At 42.5% G+C, this 19,050-nt stretch overlaps 1 protein-coding gene across 5 annotated transcripts in view; it reads right to left on the minus strand.

Moving 5' to 3' along the window:
* nckap5l (NCK-associated protein 5-like) overlaps positions 1–19,050 on the minus strand; it is a 63,166-nt gene that overhangs the window by 35,415 nt on the left and 8,701 nt on the right. Inside the window, exon 1 of one of the 5 annotated variants that reach the window (XM_050065493.1) lies at positions 1,687–1,918. The exons of 2 other annotated variants lie outside the window; for them this stretch is intronic. The gene's annotated coding sequence lies outside the window, so the exon portion shown is untranslated. Of the gene's footprint in view, positions 1–1,563; positions 1,922–19,050 lie in introns of those variants that run through there. 2 more of the 5 variants (XM_050065491.1, XM_050065495.1) reach the window with 2 other exon arrangements.

The raw sequence follows: 19,050 nt of genomic DNA on the forward strand, positions 1-19,050 counted from the left end.
CTAAAAGGGTAACACGGCCTGATCCTTTTAGATCTCGTCAAACTGAATGGGATTAGAGGTGTTGAGCATCTGCCCTCTCAATCTGGGTTTTAATAGAGCAGGAGCAGATCATGTGGTCTCGCAGTGTCCTCCTCGGTGCACCTGGTCCTGGGCACAGGAGCCGACCGTGATCTGTGATCTGTGTCATGAGAGCGAGATCACAAAGATGGCAGAGCTCAGAGATAAAAAAGCGCGTGAGACCTCGGCGGCTGCTCATCTCCAGTATTTATTTACCGAGGACGGAGTTTGATTTTTGCGACTGGACGCTGAGAAGACGATGAAATATTGAATCAAATTTTCAAAACGGTTTGGTTGAGATGCTGCAGAGGAGGATGTGGCAGATGAGATTCATGGAATGAGGGCAGCAGGAAAAAAAAAAAATTTCAAAGGCGACTCAGCCGAAGCAGAGAGAAGAAATGCACAAAAGCTTCTTAAATCATGTCAGTCGCACTCTTGGGGATTTGGCATAGGCAAGGCCGTCTCAGGATATGTCAAACACCACCCTTTCCATCTGCCAATCAGAGCGAAGGCGCAGATTGAAGTTCTTGCTGTGTAGGCAAAGTGTGTAGGCGGGAGATGTAAACAATGTGACAAAAACCTAAATCCTCACATGGTGGAATTAAACAAGATTGGGGAAGACTAAAAATGTAGGCCAAAGTCGGGCTGTTTTTTCATGTGCAGACACACCATTACCACGCGATTGTCTGCATCATTAATACAGATGCAGATAAATATCAAAGAGGAGGAGGAGGGAATGTGGGTGAGACAGAATCAGGCTGGGGGAGCTCCCTCTGCGCTGCTTCCTGTCTGATGTTTGGCTATAAGGAACCGAGACGAATCGCGCACAAGCAATATTTGGGATGAGGAGCGGAGGCGGTGGGGGAGGGAGGATGGAGGAGGGGAAGGGAGCTCCCTTTCCCAAAAGGCCTGAAAGGTTGGACGTGCGCCATGTATGTCTGAGAGCAATCAAACTCAACGCAGGGAACCTTCTTAAAATCTGTGCCAGGCGACCTCCACACCCAGAGAGGAAACACATCCTGGGCTCCTCCATCTCTGATACAACAGTTTCATCACACAACATTTAGGCTGCGCTATCCACCACCAACACCACCACCAACACCACCACCAACTACTGTACACATTTGGCAGATTTATGACACATTGTTTGCTGCAACCAAAACAATCCGACATGATTCTGTGCTGGTTTGGCCAAAATTAAAAAGACACTGTGTGGTGACAGAGCTCCTAAAATGCGAGCTAACCAACGGATGTTAAGGTTGAACACATAAAGAGTCCATTCATTTCAAGTCAACAACATTAAACCTCAAAAAACATGTGCTTCCTCTCTGTCACATCACTTAAATCTCATACAAGTAAAAATATCTGCATTGTTTTGACACTTCACAACATGAAGACACGGCGAAAAAAACCCAAAACACCTTGTCAGCTGTAAAAATCAAATCAGTATTCATATATTTACACCCACCCCCCCCTCTGTCAAGTACACATTTTGGGTCACCTCACCTTCCTCCTGCTGCCTTCTCAGTCATCCAGTCAGCACATCCACAGATCTCCTCACAGCAGAATCAAACGTAAAGGCACCAGAAGAAAAAAAGAGACAGAGCGACAGAAAGGCCACAACCTTACATTTCTGTTTTCCGGCTGCCGAGGAGATTATTTTCCTCCTCGTTCAAAGTGCCGTCACCCTGCGAGCGTGGACGAGGAAGCCGGTTTCCTCTAACGCTACAGCTACAGCAAAGGCCTGTCCTTGGGCATGTGCATTGTGTGTGTGCCTGTGCTGTCTGCAGAGGCTGCCATGTCTCCCATTGTTCCAGGGCGAGTGAGGCAGGCTTCCTACCCCAATAGACCCTGCCTACTACAACAGCTGTGGACCAGCCCCCACCTCACTGCCGCTCTCCTTCTCCCCTCCTCCTCCTCCTCCTCCTACAACTCCTGCCTCTCTCTGCTGCTGCTGCTGCTGCTGCTGCTAAACATTAACCCTGCAGCTGCCGGCTCAGGCCCATAAAGAGGTGGAGAGGGGGGTTGTGTTTCAAAAAGGAGACCCTACCATGTAGCGGACAAAGGAACTTAACAGAGAGAGGATATCCGACAGCCGGGCTGAACTGACAGGACTTCTGCAAAGAGCCATTCAGTGTGCCCTAGAAAGAAAACAGGCTCTGAGCTAAGAGGATTGTCTTTCTCAATCACAGTGGTGATGAGTGTTTGACTGAGTCCTGTGAGACTGCACTGAGGAAGAGGAAACTCACAGGAGATACAGGGCTGCAGCTAACGATTATATCTGTTATTGATCGATTGGTGGATTAAATGATAGAAAACAGTGACGGCTGACAGTGAATATTTCCTAAAACTAAAGATATTGAATTAACATATGTGACAAATAGAGCTACATCAATATATCAGCCAATATTACCTAACTGCAGACATATTGGTATTAGTGTATATTGGCTTGTTTGTAAACAATAACGCCATGTCATAGTTTAGCCACCAAAGGGCGCTGCCGCTGAGTCGGATTTTTTTGCACTGTAAAAATTCACAATCAATAAAAACAAATCTAAGAGTGTGTGTCCACATGGTGTTTTTATTTGGCAGAAAAGCGGTGGCAGGGTCTTTCTTATTTGAGGATGCTATAGAGTGTGCCAGTAAACCCGGAACTCCGTTAGCGCTTTTAGCACTTCCGGTTCTCTCGTCTAAAAGTCAATACGTTTTTTGAATGGGATTTTGGTAAAATGCCTCAAATAAGGTCTGTGGTTAACAAAAGCTTAAGCGAGTTTCAGGTTTTGTTCAACGACATAAAACACGTCAGTAAATACCCTACTTGTGAATTTTGAAGCTTTTACGTGTCGTAAAAAAGGCGGTTGCTAACAAGTTGCTCAATACGACTACAAACCCTGTCGGGGACATTAAACGTCATCACCAGGCGAGAGGCGAGAGTGCTGGCAGTCCGCCATTACAGCTTCTTATTTAGCTTAAACAGTCCGATTTCCCCATTATACAATGTTTTTAAAATAAAGCGGCCGAAATCAGTTGAAAGCTTAGTGGCGGTGACGTCAAGAGTCATGCGACCGTGGAGTAGTCATGTAGTCCGTTAAAGCCTAACGTTAGCTTTTTACTTCTGGCGATCGCATTTAAGCTTCAAATGCGGTATGAAAGGTGTTCATATGTGAAGATTATCTCGCTGAACAAAACCTGTAAGTATCATAAACTTGTGTTAGCCACAGAGCTTATTTTCTGACATAATCCAAAACGCAATGCAAAAATCACATTCACTTTCTCTTCCGGGAACCAGCGCGATGCTAAACTTCCGGGTTTTGATGTCAGCCCTGGCACACTCTATACCAGGCCCCCAGGAGAGCAGCTCGGCACCGCTTCCAGTTTTTCCCCTAGTGGCCACTCCTGGTATTGCAGAGAAAAAAATCCCCTGCAGCCCAGTGGACCACCACTATAAAAGAGATGTCTGGTCAATTATGACTCCATCTTTTATGAATTTTTGATCCATGGAGGTTTTATATTTGAAAAACTTTTCTCAAGCTGAAAAGAAGCGATTTGCAAATGTCTATGAGCCAAGCAGAAATCTGGGGGCAGGGCCAGTGGGAGAAACACTACTGCGCACTCAAACATCAAGGACTGGTCCGGCTTTAGTGGCATTAAGTAAAAAGCAAAAATTTTCACGTTTAAGAAGCTGAAACTACCAAATTTAAGTCATATTTGCAACACAAAAGGATGCAAACATTTTAAGGCTGCAACTATTAGTCGGTTAATCAATTGACAGAAAAGTAATTGGCAACCATTTTGAGAATCAATTTATGGTTTAAGTTATTTTGTAAGCCAAAATTCAAATTATTTCCTGCTCTGTTATAGCTGGCACCTTTCTCTATTTTCTGACATTTTCTAGACATAAAAAATATCGATTAGACTGAAAATAATCTTCAGTCGCAGCCCAGGATTAATCAGCTGTTTATTTTGTATGTTGATTTATTTATTGTTTGGCCTATAAATGTCAGGAAATAGTAAATAAAACCTCTTGTTAAAGCTTGTTTTGTTCAACTGACAGTCCAAAACAACAGATACTCTAATTACTATGACATAAAATAAAACATTTAAATTAATGAGCTAGTTCTAGTGAATATTTGGTATTTTTTGCCTTAAAAATATTATAAAAATGGTTGTTGATTATCGACTAAACTTTTCAGCTTTAGAAAACTGCCCAACTTGACTCACTCAGATTGCTTGTTTTGTCCAAAACTGAAAGATATTAAGTTCACAAGCATTTAAAACAAAGAAAAACATTAAATCTTCACATCTGAGAAGCTGAAACAAGAAATATTTAACATTTTTGATTAAAAAAAATGACTGAAATTATTTAACTAAACGGCTCCAGATTCATCTCATCAATCAACCAATCGATTAACCGACGATCTCTAATATGGTTACTCTCTCACACTGTGATTTTTCTGAATGAATATCACAGCAGCAGCATGTTTCAACTGAACTTTGCTTTCGAAAGGAGTGTCTCAGTGTGGGTTCATCTGCAGGTTCTCACCCTGTCTGACTCATCCGCTCTCCTTGTTAATGAAGCCACATCATCCTCAGACATACCAGACACACTAAACCGAGTCTGATGACAAAATGACTGGGCGCCAAGGCAACAACAACAGGAGGAGGACAACACAGGATTCATGACTTGAGTGTGGGAGGATAATACAATAAAGTCATAATGGAAGGCAAAACATCCCGACGACTGCCTCTGCAAACTATTCTTTAAAAACAGCAGATCCATACGTGCTCATTTCAAAGTTGAGCTTTCTCAATTTGACCCTAATTGAGTCGACAAGAGACCTGACCTGAATCGACTTTGCCCCCACAACAGACCTCCTATAGTCAAAATCCAGCGCCTCGGGGTGCTCGCATGAATGTCAGTTGTTTCAAGCTATTGTCATTTAGATTTGACCAAAACAGTCTAGCCAGTTTGGCGAGTCCACACGTGCCCCAGATTCACGGCAGAACTTCTATGTCTGAAATGCAGTGATGGAATAAATTAAGCACATTTACATGAGTGCTGTATTTAAATATACATTTAATGTATTTGTGCTATATGTGAATCTTTCCTTTTTATGCAACCTTATTCTACTTTACTACATTTTGGAGGCAAATATTTTACTTTTTACTCCACTACATTTGTCTGACAGTTACTTTTCAGATGACACTTTTCACCCCTTCCTGTCCAGTTAAAGCCACGTATCTCCATGTGTTTCTTTATGTGTTGAGGAAATTCTCCTCAACTGAAATAAACTCTTCAAAAACCCTCTTGGATCAGCTGGAAAATGAATCGTCACAATGCTGATAATGGCTGTTTTTCCAACACCATGAAAAGTTGACTTTCTAGAGATATGAGATTAGCACAACCTCAAACATCTACAGTAGTAAAAATGTAACTCATCACAAACTGACGCTTGGTTGGTGGCCTGTCAGCGTCAGACACCGACGCACAGAGGCACCCTTTAGGTCCGAACACACCTAACTGACGTCAGAGAACTAGCGACAATAAAAGCCAAACAGCGTGTACGTTCTGTGCCTGCATGAGAGGAAATAACGTTCTATACCAGGAGACGGTGGTCGTCAGCTACATGGCTAAAGAAAAATAATCTTATGTTATATAATAAGTTTCTTTGGGTCTCACTCCCTCGACTTTAGCTGTTTGTTTACTGTCCTCACTTCCCTTTCTCTTCTCGTGCGCTGAGCTGAACTCCCAATCAGAGTGAATTTATTCACCAACAGGCTCCACATCCGCCGATTCAACCTGCTGAATTAGTAGAAAAAAAGCTGACAAGGGCCAACAGTGCAGAACATGCTGCAGAGACAAAGGCTGTGGACGCTCTCCGACGACCAAACGTTGACCAACGGCTGTCCCTTGGCTTGGTGTGTCTTTAGCAGCCGTATGAAATGCCCCAGGCTGCAGCATTTGTTGACGCTCCGGATAACAACTGTAGTATAAAGAGTGAGAAAGTCCAAACAGGGCGGGAGGCCGGGGAGAAGACTGGGTCAAACAAACTCCAGACTTTCACCAGGAGACTGCTGTTTGTTTCCCTCTGAAACTAAGAGTCAGTTGAGCTATTTTGATGCTAGTGCTTTACGGTGAATAAGGACTGGTGTGACAGTGGGAATGTGAGGTGCTGTCCTGTTCCTGCTGTGGATCAGTCAGTACCTTCACATGCAGAGTTAAGTTGAGCTACAGTTACAGCTCAACTAGGCCATTTAACTGGACTACTGTCCTTGTCCCAGTATACAAACACAGGAGGGGAATTTATTGATGGAAGTATGTCTGACTCCTCTACGACAGGTGGAGATATGCCCTCTTTCAACTTGTTAGTATTGGACCGTTTTCTGGTTGACCTATTACGTCACAGAGCAAACAATCCACAAACAAGTCAGCTACGGTTAGCTAGCGTCCTTTTAAATCCAGTTGTCCAGCTGTTCTTTTTGAGCAGGTCGCCTTTCCGTGTTTTCCTCCCATCCATGTATTTTAAAATTTTTGACTCTTTCAGCTGACACAGCATTACCTGTGTCTCCTCGTCTGTCAAAAAATGCACGGCTCTGGATGTAGATTTCACCATTTTGTTAGCGGCTTCGTCTTCTCTTACGCATTTAATGCTATTCAACTTCCAGGTCCAAGCTTGGGCGGATACTGTGGAGCATGTGCAGAGCGCCTCAGCAAGTTTGGGTCCCACTGACTGTATACATGCAGGAGGAATTCGACTCCATATCGTACTACTTAGGTGTGTTAGTCCGACTTTGAGAAATTTGATTTGGTATGATTTCAGTCAGACTAACATGTTTACATGTATTTTAAAAGTCAGGTTTTAGTCGGACTGACACAATAAATCGATTTTCTCTAACGTCATGTAAACGTACTAACAGCTTTATGCCGTTCAGAGGCGTCTGCAGAGTGGTGCTGCACGTGTTCATGAGGAACAACCATGCAGCCATCTTGTTGAGGAACCAACAATGTAAGAAGACACAAAAAGGACTAAATTACAGAGCAGAAGCTGAAGGAGCTGTCGGAATCACATTTCACTGGAGATGTACATTGTGATAAATAAATGATCGAGTAATTGATGGTGATGAATGTTACGTGATGTTATAATACGTAAGTAAAAAGTGCACTTACTTTAAGCCAAACCATGTTTTTTTTTCAAAACCTAACTTTGTGCTTATGTTCACTAAACTTAAAGAAGTACATCTAAACACAAAGTTTCTTTCCTGGTAAACAATAAATGAACCTGCACTTGTTTGGTGCCTAGTCTAGTCTTCCAACCACCCAAAGCACTTTAACACTACATGTTACATTCATACACACATTCACACAGTGGTGGCTGAGGCTATTATACATGGTGCCACCTGCAACTCAGCTTAGACACACTCACACACCGATGGCACAGCCATCAGGGTCAATTTGGGGTTCAGTATGTTGCCCAAGGATACCTTGACATGTGGACTGCAGGAGCCGAGGATCGAACCTCCAAACTTCCTATTAGTGGAGAACCCGCTCAACATCCTGAACCACAGCTGTCTCATACCTATGTTCTAAGTTTATTTTTAAAGGACTTTATACATTTAACACCAATAAACTGTACATTTCCTATGAAAACGGAAGTTTACTTTGAAAAGAGACAAAGTGTGTAATGAGCGTACATTGACACGCTGTCCCTGAGTGTCCAAACTGAGGCAGGAGGGTTACCTCGTGCGTCATACTTTGACGTTAAGGGCCACTGACCAAGCGTCTGTAAAATCAACATATATAAACAGTAAAACAATGGGTTAAAGCACAATGAGTACTTTTAATTTTCAAACTTTTTAGCTAATAACACCAACATAATTTTACTTAAGGTTCTGAATGTTGGACGTTTAGTTGCAGTGAAGTATTTTCACACTGTGGCATCAGTACTTTTACTTCAGTAAAGGATCTGAATACTTCTGAAATGAGAGAAGGGGAGCTCTGCTTTCAAACAAAAAGACACAGATAAATACAACATGGAAAATCAGGGGGAAGCCCCCAAGACAAAATACCGCACAGGTCATCAAGACTGGACCACATCAAAGAACAAACACACGACAGACTCTGAGCTTCACATCAAAAATCACCCAGATCAAAGAGCCTGTGTCCGGTGAGAATTTATCCTCTTATTACTGAACACATATGGTCCGCCCTGCCCAGCCTGTCCTCATCACCAGGCCTCTAATCTGTGTCCACCTAGTGGCTGGGAAAAGAGAACCTGCATGTGAACATCACTGCTTCAATTAACACTAAAAGATATGTGGTTTTTAACAGTCGGGTGCCCAATTGGAAAATTAGCTCCACCAACTGTTTATCTTGATGACCCAACTAATATTCACATAACAGTCTTGGGTTTAAAATGTGCATTAATTTACTTTTTCTTTTGCTGATTTTCTTGATATTTGCATAACATTTGCACTGAATTTGAATGGACACTTGGCTACTGTCCAGAGAAACACAAAGAGGGCCTTTGATACTTAACTTTTTCACTAAATCGGTCTTTTCTGTTGCTCTTCTTGATGTTTCTTCCATTTATTTCCCCATTAAAGGATTTCTATGGGGAGTTGTCCCTGATCTGAATAGAGGCTCTACGGTTACAGACCTTTAGAGCTCCTTGAGGCTAATTTGTGATATTGGGCTAAATTGACTTGACTTTTTAGTCTTGTCAAGTTTTGACCTTTAAGGAGAAATGTAATATATTTTGCACAGAGCCAGGACTGAAGATTTTATCCTCCATCTCTTCCACTGAAAACATGTTAGGAAAGGATCTTTTAACAGACGGTTATCATCACTGACAGGTCGACATACAAATGAAGCACACATTTTTAAAGTTTCCAGAAAATCTGCAAAGGAAAATGCAACCGAATAATCAGAATAAATGTTGGCACTGTATGTTAAACATAATGTGGTAGTTTCTTTACATTTCAAGGCAGTGTGATCAACTTGTGGTCATGTTTAGGCACAAAAAACACTTCAGTATGGTGAGGGAAAGATCACGTTTTGGCTTAAAAATCCAATTTTTGTGAAACTATCCTGGCACGAAATGTGGCAATGTCTTGGTACAAAACAACCACTTTCATGGCACTATCCTGATGGGAACTGCAGCAATGTTTCCGTAAAAAGCAACAGCTTTCCGCAACACTATCCTGGCAGGACACACAGCTGTGTTTTGGTAAAAAAAAACAACCACTCTGGTGACACTGTCCTGGCAGGGAATGCAGCAATGTCTCCGTAAAAAAAACGAACACTTTTTGTGGCACTATCCCAGCAGTAAATGTGGCAATGTCTTGGTACAAAGCAATCACTTTTCATGGCACTATCCTGGCAGAAATGCAGCAATGTTTGGGTAAAAAACGGCCACTTTTTGTGGCACTATCCCGGCAGGAAACACAGCAATGTTTTGATAAAAAACAACCACTCTGGTGACACTACCCTTGCAGGAAATGCAGTGATGTCTTGGTAGAAAGTAACTGCTTTTCATGACGTTATCCTGGTTGGAAACAGCCATGTCTTAGTTAAAAACACAAAAATTTGGTGACTAAAAAGCCGCTGGAAACGCAGAGATGACTTGCTAAAAAACAACCTGTTTTGTTGTTCTCGAACAGCTTGGCAGACATTTTGCCTCAGCGTCATACCATCCACCACCCCCTCCAATCCCTGATGACATAGTCAGCTTGCAATTACATCACTTTGGAAACATTGATACGTATAAAATATACAACTCGGCTGGGAAATTGCTAATCAGTGTGAAATAATTAGCTCCTCTACTGATGAAAATTTGGAGTTGGGTTAATCAAGATAAACAGTTGGTGGCAGTAATTCTTCAGTGATATGTCAATAAACTAATGAGGAAGATGGCGTAATAAAAAACCATCTTCGAAGGTGGAAAACCTGATGGAAATACGGCACGTAATAATCAGAGGAATGTTTCAGTTTCCTGAAACATTTTTTGCTTCTTCAGTGGAAGCCTGAGTGACGTCAGGGTCACACGTCCATTTCCACTGCAATTTCACACATTTCACTTTCAACTACACACCAACTTTTCCACCTCAAAAGCAAATTGAAAATGAGCAGAAAAATCTGGAAACAGGAAAAAGGAAAAACTGTTTCTATGTTCGTTTATGCTGTTCAGTATTGATTTAAGATCCTTTTATCACCACATGTATGACTCAGTCTTACTGTCACAGGCGTAGCAGAGGAGCAGTTAACCACTCACATCCGTTGAACGAAGGCCTGTCAGGAGGTCGTCATACCTCCGATGTGTCAGACATTAACGCACACAGACATCTGTATTGCATGAATGGGACATTGAGGGACAAGCTCCTCTTCTAAGAGGGTCAAAGGCTGAGCAGGCTGACATGACCTGAATGAGAGCCGGTCACATGGTCCCCTGGAGCCAACACAAGGGAATGAGGATAACTCTCAACATAAAAGGCCTATTGTCATCCCCCTCTGCCGTCCACTTTCCCCTCAAGTGAGGATCTTCACAAACTCAAAAACCTCAGCGCTAATGTGGACATAAAGGAGTCAGGAGGCAATAAAACATGCGTCCTAATGGAGGGAAACTTGCCTGGAAACTAACTGAGGAGACGAACTCCTACAGGCCGACTGGACCGGCACATGTGACTGATTTGAAATTCAAACAACATGTAAAAGAGGATGTCACGCCTCTTTTCAAACACATGCAGATCCTCCTGCCCTGATTACATAAAGATGACAACAGGAAATCCTTCAAACCCGGAAAACAAAGATTATTATGCAAACCTAAAAAAGATCGGAGCTGGAAAGACTAGTTGATCAACCTGACAGAAAATTAACTGCCAGTGATTAATCTGCTGCCAAAAAGTCTCTGGTTTCAGCTTCTCAGCTTCAAAGGAGGAGGCTTTAGGTTTCTATAGATAGGATAATGAACTGAATAAATTTGGGTTTTGGACATTTTGGTCGGTCGGACAACAGGTTATTTTTAGTCATACTGGGCTCTGGGAAACTATGATAAGCAGTTTTTACAGATGAAACTTTGAGTCTATTAATCGATTAGTTAATCAACAAAAATAATAAGCGACCATTTTGCTAATTGAATAATCATTTTCCATTTTTCTGGCAAAAAAAACAAACATATACTACCAGGTTAAGACTTCCCAATTCAAGCGTTTCTTATGTGGTAAATAGTAAATTTAAAATCTTTGTGTTTTAGACTGTTAGTTGGACAACGCAAACAATTTAAAGACTTTTAAGCACAATATGTTATTTCTAGGGATAAACAATAATATCTGCACGTCATCGGTATCAGTCGATATCGCCTTTATAATTAACTATCACTATCAACGCTCAGCTTGCAGCTTTTCTTTAAGGTGTCTTTTATTTTGATGCATAATTTAGAATTGAATTGTATATAAATGTAAAGATGTTCTGCTCTGTGCACATGCTTGTTATGTATATATAAACATTTTTTTACGTGAATGCATCTTGTGTTTTGGGACAATTTTAGACATTTTATAGACAAAACTAATGGAGAAAACAACTGGAGATTCACTGATAACAAAAGTAATCATTAGTTGCAGGCAGCCGTAGTAAAAGACACAGAAAGCAACGATCCGTTAGCAGATGGTCCACAGTTACACCTCTGTGGTCAGATGGGGGCTGAAGAGAGGGAACTGTCAGGGAAGTTCTGAATCAGGGTTGTAAATCAGACTGGAGGGGCACAAACCTCCATTGAGGGGCCGACAGTTTAATGGGCACTGATGGCCACGGCTCCATGTGAGGATGGAGCGCTAATCCACCAACAAGAAATGTGACACTCAGGCCTCGGCGTGGAGATGTGCAGGATTTAAAGCCGGGGCTATAAACACCACGGCGGTGTAGCTCGAGGCCTCCTGTGTTAATTTGCATGAAGCTCCAGCTCAGTCGGACCTCATTAGGAAGTCAGGAGTTGAAGCCAGTGAGCCATCATCAGGGGCTTTGTGAGCTATGTTGGCTATCTGTGCAAAGCCAGGAGAAATTACCTTCACAGGCAGAGCTGATCGACTGAGAGGAAATGAATTGGCAGCCATTTTGATTATAAATAAAGTAATCTTTTTAAGTAAAAATGCCAAAATTTCTCGCTGGTTGCAGATATAGGCTTTATAAAAGAAGTGGACGTAACCACTGTGACATCACCCCTTGGTTTGTTGACTACCATGTTGAAACCTCAAGTTTGGGACTTTGGCTGTTGCCATCTTTTTTATCTTTAAAGGTTATTTTTTGGCTTTTGGCCTTATTGGAAAGGATATATTAAGCATGAAAGTGGGGGAAGAAGGGAGGGGATGACACGCAGCAAGGAGCCATGGTCGCTGCGGCAAGGACAGTGCCCCTATACATGAGACACCCACTCCACCCACTGAGCTACTGGGCGCCCCTAGCTATTGCCATCTTGTTTTTGGGGGGGCAAGAAGTGACCGTATTTGGGCGAGAGGGTGGACCTGTAGGGAAGCGAGGGGTAGATCTGACTGAGACCCTGAGGACACCGCCATGGTAGCGACTTGTCAGTCACAAGGTAGCCATGCCCTAAAGTGTACCCTGCTCAGTCATCTATTTCACTCTAATTAGGCTTCACTTTTCAGAACCAGAGGATCCTTTCACTTCTTTTATGCAGTCTGTGGTGACCTACCTTCTCTAAAATGTAAACATTTACCACATTTTTTTGCCTACTCTGATATCAAACTTAATATCTTTTGGATGATTTGTTAAACAAAACAAGTGCTGTGATGATTTAAATATAAGCCAAAACCTTATCTCCATCTATCCGTTTTTCATCTGCTTATCGGGGGCCGAGCTGCAGGGGCAGCAGGCCAAGCTAAGCACCCCAGACGTCTCCCTCCCCAGTGACGCTTTCCAGTTCCTCCTGGGGGACCCCAAGGCCAGATGAGATATGTAATCACTCCAGTGTGTTCTGGGTCTGCCCCGGGGCCTCCTACCAGTGGGACATGCCTGGACCACCTCTAACAGGAGGCGCCCAGGAGGATCCTGATCAGATGCTCAAACCACCTCAACTGACCCCTTTCAGCACGAAGGAGCAGCGGCTCTACTCCGAGCTCCTTCTGGATGTCTAAGCTCCTCACCCTATCACTAAGGCTGAGTCCATCTCACACTCTATTCTACCCTCGCTCGTGAACAAGACCCTGAGATACTTGAACTCCCTCACTTGAGGCAGTAACACTCTCCCAACCCAGAGGAAGCAAGCCACCATTTTCCAGCAGAGAACCATGGCCTCGGATCTGGAGATGGTGGAGGAACTTTGTCCAGGGAAATTGTTGTACAGCAGTTCACAGCACAAAGTAGGAGAGAGTGCAAATATAAACTACCAATAAGGTGCAAATCCAAAATATAAGCAATGCAAAAAATATACACCATTTAAGTGGCATGTAGCTATGCAACTGTACTTCAAATCTTAAGTAAACATAAGAGATTTGATTGAGATTGATTTTTTTTTAAATGGAATTTTTCTAGGTGGCTAAAGTACATTTTGTTGCTGACCCCATCCACAGCTGCAGATTGCTTAGCCAGCCTGCTTCTCCAAACTGGGAGTATCCAGACTGACATCTACTATAGGTAATATACTGACTATAGCTAAGTACTTCATACAACCCCACTTCAAAAAATCCAAACTATCCCTTTAATTCATAAAATAATCACCATATTCAATAATGAAAATAGTCATTACTTGCAGCCTCATTACTCACAACTCTAGAGCCAAATTTCTTTCATCAGTCTCGCTCCAGAGCTTCAGCGACCTTCACAAGTCCCTCACATGTGTAAAGATTCAAAGTATGCTCTCCAGTTCATTTCTACAATCATAAAAGCAAAGTAATGAAAACCATTCGTCGTGGCCTCCATTAAAGGCAGGTTTCATACCACCGTAAATACTCCAGAGAGAGGTGGCGTCCACTGCCAACCAGACCACGAGCTGCGTAACCAGACTGACATTCTGTCCAGCTGCACACGACTACATTTCCATGTGTGTCAGCAAACGCCTCTAATACCTGACTCCTCAGTGAGTCACTTTTGCACCAAACTACTGAACCCTGACATGGCTGGAAAATATGTGGAGGTTGAACAAGACACACTGGTGAGGCCAAGTTAATTCAGGTCATCATGTCCACAGGGTCCGTACAGCTGCTTATGAGCACGCTGTAAAACAAAAAGGTACCAGAAAGCCAGATTAGTCCAAGTATTTTTGGTCTTAACTCAGGTTTTCAGGTACCATGAAGCTGGCTCACTTTAATCACCATGGCAACCAGGGTAGATCACCATGGTAACCTATGCCACATTGATCAAAACATCTCAAAACAGCCCAACCACTGACCAATCAGCTCACTGACAAAATGGAGTCACTGTTCAGATGAAGATAAATAAAGTTACAGAGCTGCAGCAGTGGAAACACACAGCAGCTGAGGGCTGCACCATGACGTGAGATTAGATGGGTTAGCAGTGTATGTGGAGAGTCTGCTTGGCTCTCTTTTAACCTGGCTAGATCGCCATGGTAACATATGCTGCAGGGTTAACCTGGTCAGGACCAGTTTTTGTCCTGAATTTGCAACCCGGTCTCATTCTGATGTCGGCAAATACTGCCGCTTGGTCATTGATTTCAGACACTGATGACAAACAGGCATCCTTTCGCGGAGGTATGATTTGCTGTCAGGCGGCGTCAGAATCAAACGCGCTGGAGAAAACTGTAATTTCTGAGTCTAGAAAGTCCCTTTAGGGTGGATGGGTCCAAACAACACCGGACTTTCACCCAGGAAACTGGTGTTTGCTTCTCATATAAATGTAGAGCCAAACCATGATGCTTTTTTCAAAACCTAACCACGTGCTTTTGTTGCCTAAACCTACAATTTCTCTCAAAGGAAAGTTCACTTATTTAATACGGGCAATAATGCATAGAAATGGACTCATTTCAGCTGAAGAGCAGCGTGACAAAATAAGACAGGTGAGGTTCAAACCACAAATACATTTCCATATATGTATTCTCAATCCTGATTTTGGTTTAGTTATCTGTTTTAATATTTTTAACATCTATTTTTTCTTAATTTATTGAATGAATGATAAATTAATTAATTCATCTATTCATTCTTCTAATTTCTCCTGACACAGTTGTTGTATAAATGTACGGTTTTGTCTCTCGCTGTTTGTATCTGCTGCTGAATTGTAAAACACTTTGTGCTGCATTCTGTGCATGAAAGCTGGTATATTAATGAAGTTTATTTGTTCATTTATTTATTACTTCAATTTAATCTAAATAAATTTTTAACTTAATAATAATATGTATTATTATATTAAAAATGTAATGTCCCCAAAGGGGCACTTAATGGTACAGCACAGTAAGCAATACACATAATGCAAAAACAATTCAAACACAGAACAGCAAGACAACAACAAATAAATAAGACAAAACAAAACAACACTCGCAAACAAATTGAGCTGCTGGTCGCCACAGTGCAGCCTCCACAGCTGATAACCAGCTTTGTGACACCAGATATCTAGAATCACAAACGCCTGAAGCCAGGTGAGCTTAACAAAGCTAAACTTTATGATTCAGTGAACAATGACACCCGATAAAAGAAGGCACAGGAGGAGCGTGAGAGGTTTGGCGATGGGCAGTGTCTCCACATCTGGCCACCAGCCGCAGCGGCTCAAACTCGACCAGGAGTTGGGCACACTCATCATCCACATCCTTTTCCCAAGGTCTGGCCAAGAGGAAGACCTATTTATGGTACAGAATCAAAGATAATATGGAGGGTTATATATGGAGATCCTTATTTAAGCCTCCGAAACAATCTGCTCTCCATCACGCCGACAAACACGACCTCCCTGGGAAGAGTGCTGATGTTTTTCAAGGCATATAGATTCGAGCTTTGAAACAGGAAGCACATGAGAATTTGAAAACAGTGAAGCACTAAAGCACCTTGTGGGAAGGGGTTTAGGGATTGATGGGGTGGGGGAGGGGGAGGGAGAGCATAAAGCTCCTCAGTAACAACTTTATTTTAAGACAAATGAAAATAAACTGCAGGGGTGCACAAAGACACACTGTTAGGATGGAAAACCTCCCGCTGTCGCTTTTATTCTTTATCTACACAGTCTTAATAAGAGTTACCACGGGTTGTAAATCTAAACAGGAAAATAAAAACTGAATAAAATTATGGCCGTTTAATCCTTTTTTGGCCAAACAGGACGCGGCGGGGACCCAGTTTGCTTGAATTGATTAAAGCTACATTCCTCACCATATTTTCTTTGGCCAGACTGATGAATTGGATGTTTGTTACAGCTGCAGCAGCTAAAGCAGTGTTTTGCCAACTTCAATGTTTGTGTGACCACAGATTCCTCTGTAGGGTGGATTTTGAATGAGTGTGAGCTCTTTGCTCCCTCTCGTACACTATTAGGATTCCTTCGGCATATTCAATCACGAACATTTGAGACACAGCAGGCCGACGTTACGGTTTATGTGAAGATGAAGAACGCGAGGCCAACGCTCTGAGATGTTCTGACTTCTTCTGCATACAAATAATCACAGTCAGGCTCATGATGAGGTGGCTCTGAAGAGACAATGCAGGAAGAGATAATCCTTTGATCTAAACATCTGCATTGTGTACACAGTCATGATGATGATGATGAAGACGCAGAGCTCTCTGTCAGTCTCTCCTGCTGTGAGCTCCGCTGTATCGCTCCGACTCTGCGGGGTAATTAATGAATATTTTGCGATGCTAATGCAGGCTGCAGAAGTGCCTTTGGTGTATAACCATGGTAACTACAGTACCTGCGTGCATGCATCAGACAGCGGGGCAATAAAACTGATAGCTGATAAGGAGAGGTCCCAGCCCCGGCCTGGCCTATCTTCAAAGCGTGGTCGTTTATGCAGAAAGGGGGGAGGGGGGATACTGGAGAGATAGGCCGACTGCAGGAGGCTCTGACCTGTCTGCGCACCCCTACTAGACTTCAAACTGACTGAATTATTGTCCCGCTGCTCTTTCCTCCCTGTAAAACTGCCGAACTACGACCTAATAGAGTGATATTTCACAGAAAGACTGACCTTGAGAGTCGGTAAGGTCTTTCACTCCATAAAACCCACATTTTTGCCTCAAGATGCCAAAGTCAGTATCACAACAGACGCTGCTACACAGTGATGAAACCACCAGTTCAGTAACAGATCAACAGAGAATTATTTTTCAAGCAAATATAGTTAAATATTTCCCTATTCTGGGATCTCTAATGTGAAAATTCAAAGCTTTTTGATGCTTTGAGGAGGCAAAAAAAAAGCAGCATTTATACGGCCCCTAATCTCCAGGGCTGGTACCNTCAAACCATTGTGTTGCCCCACCCAAAATATATTACCTTATAATAAAACTAATATCGTAAACATGCAGGCGACTCGTCGACTAATGGCCCTAAATGACGACTATTGGCCGACTAGAAAAATTCTTAGCTGGGGGCAGCCCCTAACTTTTTCTGACAATGAAGTGCTCCAGGATTGACGTTTTTCTGTAGGCCGACGCAGAAGTTAGCATCGCCCTGGTTCCCTTGCCAAAAAGCCTACGGGATTTTTTCCATCAAATTTTAGATTATTGCCGAAAATAAGCTCTGTGGCAAACAAACATTTACAATACTTTTTACGTTTTGTTCAGCAAGATAATCTTATTACATGAAGCCTAAATGCAATCGGCAAAAATAAAATGCTAATGACTTAATGTCACCACCATAACAAGACTGTTGCGGCGTGTTGGCGTTCTGTTGTCTCATTTAGCTACTTGTTAGCAACCACCTTTTCTAAGATACACAGCGGCTTCAAAGTTCACAAGTGGGGCATTTACTTACGTATTTTATGTCGTAGAACAAAACGTTAAAGTCTCTTAAGCTTGTGTTGACTACAGACCTTCTTTCAGGCATCTAACCAAAAACCCATTCGAAAAACTCATTGACTTTGAGATGAGGGAACCGTCAGTGGTAAAAGGCGAACTTGATTCCGGGTTTTAGGACTCATTCCTAGCGGACTCTTTTGGGTTGTTTAGAAATGCCTTAAACAATTATGAACAAAGTCGAGATTGATTACTTGTTGATAAACTCATCGACAAACTGTTTCTGCTCTAAAGTGCTTGAAAAGCTGAAAACAGTCACAACTAAGAAGCTGGAACTTTAGGAGTTATGGTCGGTTAGCGGTCAACAATGATTAATCAGCTAATCATCTCATGTCTGTTTCTTAGGGAGAGTTTGAAGAAAAAAAATCAGCCTTTGAAACTGAGAGAGGTGAAGAAGAATTTGCTTGTGATGGCTGGTTTGTTGGTAGATACCTGCTTTGATCAATTATATTATTATGATCATGTACTTGACTGTATCATGTTCCGTGGGGGATTGCAACACCTAATAAATACCTGAATAACCAAAACCAGTTAACAGAACCAACAGCCAAATTAAACACTTACTCCATGCCACGTTTCCTCACTATAATAAAGTCTGAACACCGTCTGTGGCTGCAACAAGATGTGGGACACAAAGGCGTGCAGAACATCTGTGAACAATTAGAGGCGAACAGAGCGAGCAAGCACTTATACTGCCCATTACACTTGAATAAGTCACTGGCTCGGCTATTCATGATGTAATGCGGCGCAGCTTGGATATGCAATCTCAAAGTTGCGCTGGGACAGAGCCTCTAACAAAAACTTCAATCGAGCTCAAACATGGAGCACACGGGCCGTAAATGTGATCCAGCAAGCGGAGAGTGGAACCACATTTATCTGCAGCTCTGAGGTCATTCCTCAGGATGAAATGTTCACAGCGCCGGTGGGTCCTCATGTTCTTGACCAAATATTGTTCCAAATGTGACACATTCATGCACATTTATTCTTAAATCCTCGCAGCCTCCCAGGCTCATGTTTAAATTCTTTTAGTTAAACACATCAGCTTAAGAAATT

Source organism: Epinephelus moara, chromosome 16 (genome assembly GCF_006386435.1).
Source record: "Epinephelus moara isolate mb chromosome 16, YSFRI_EMoa_1.0, whole genome shotgun sequence".
Lineage (NCBI taxonomy): Eukaryota > Metazoa > Chordata > Actinopteri > Perciformes > Serranidae > Epinephelus > Epinephelus moara.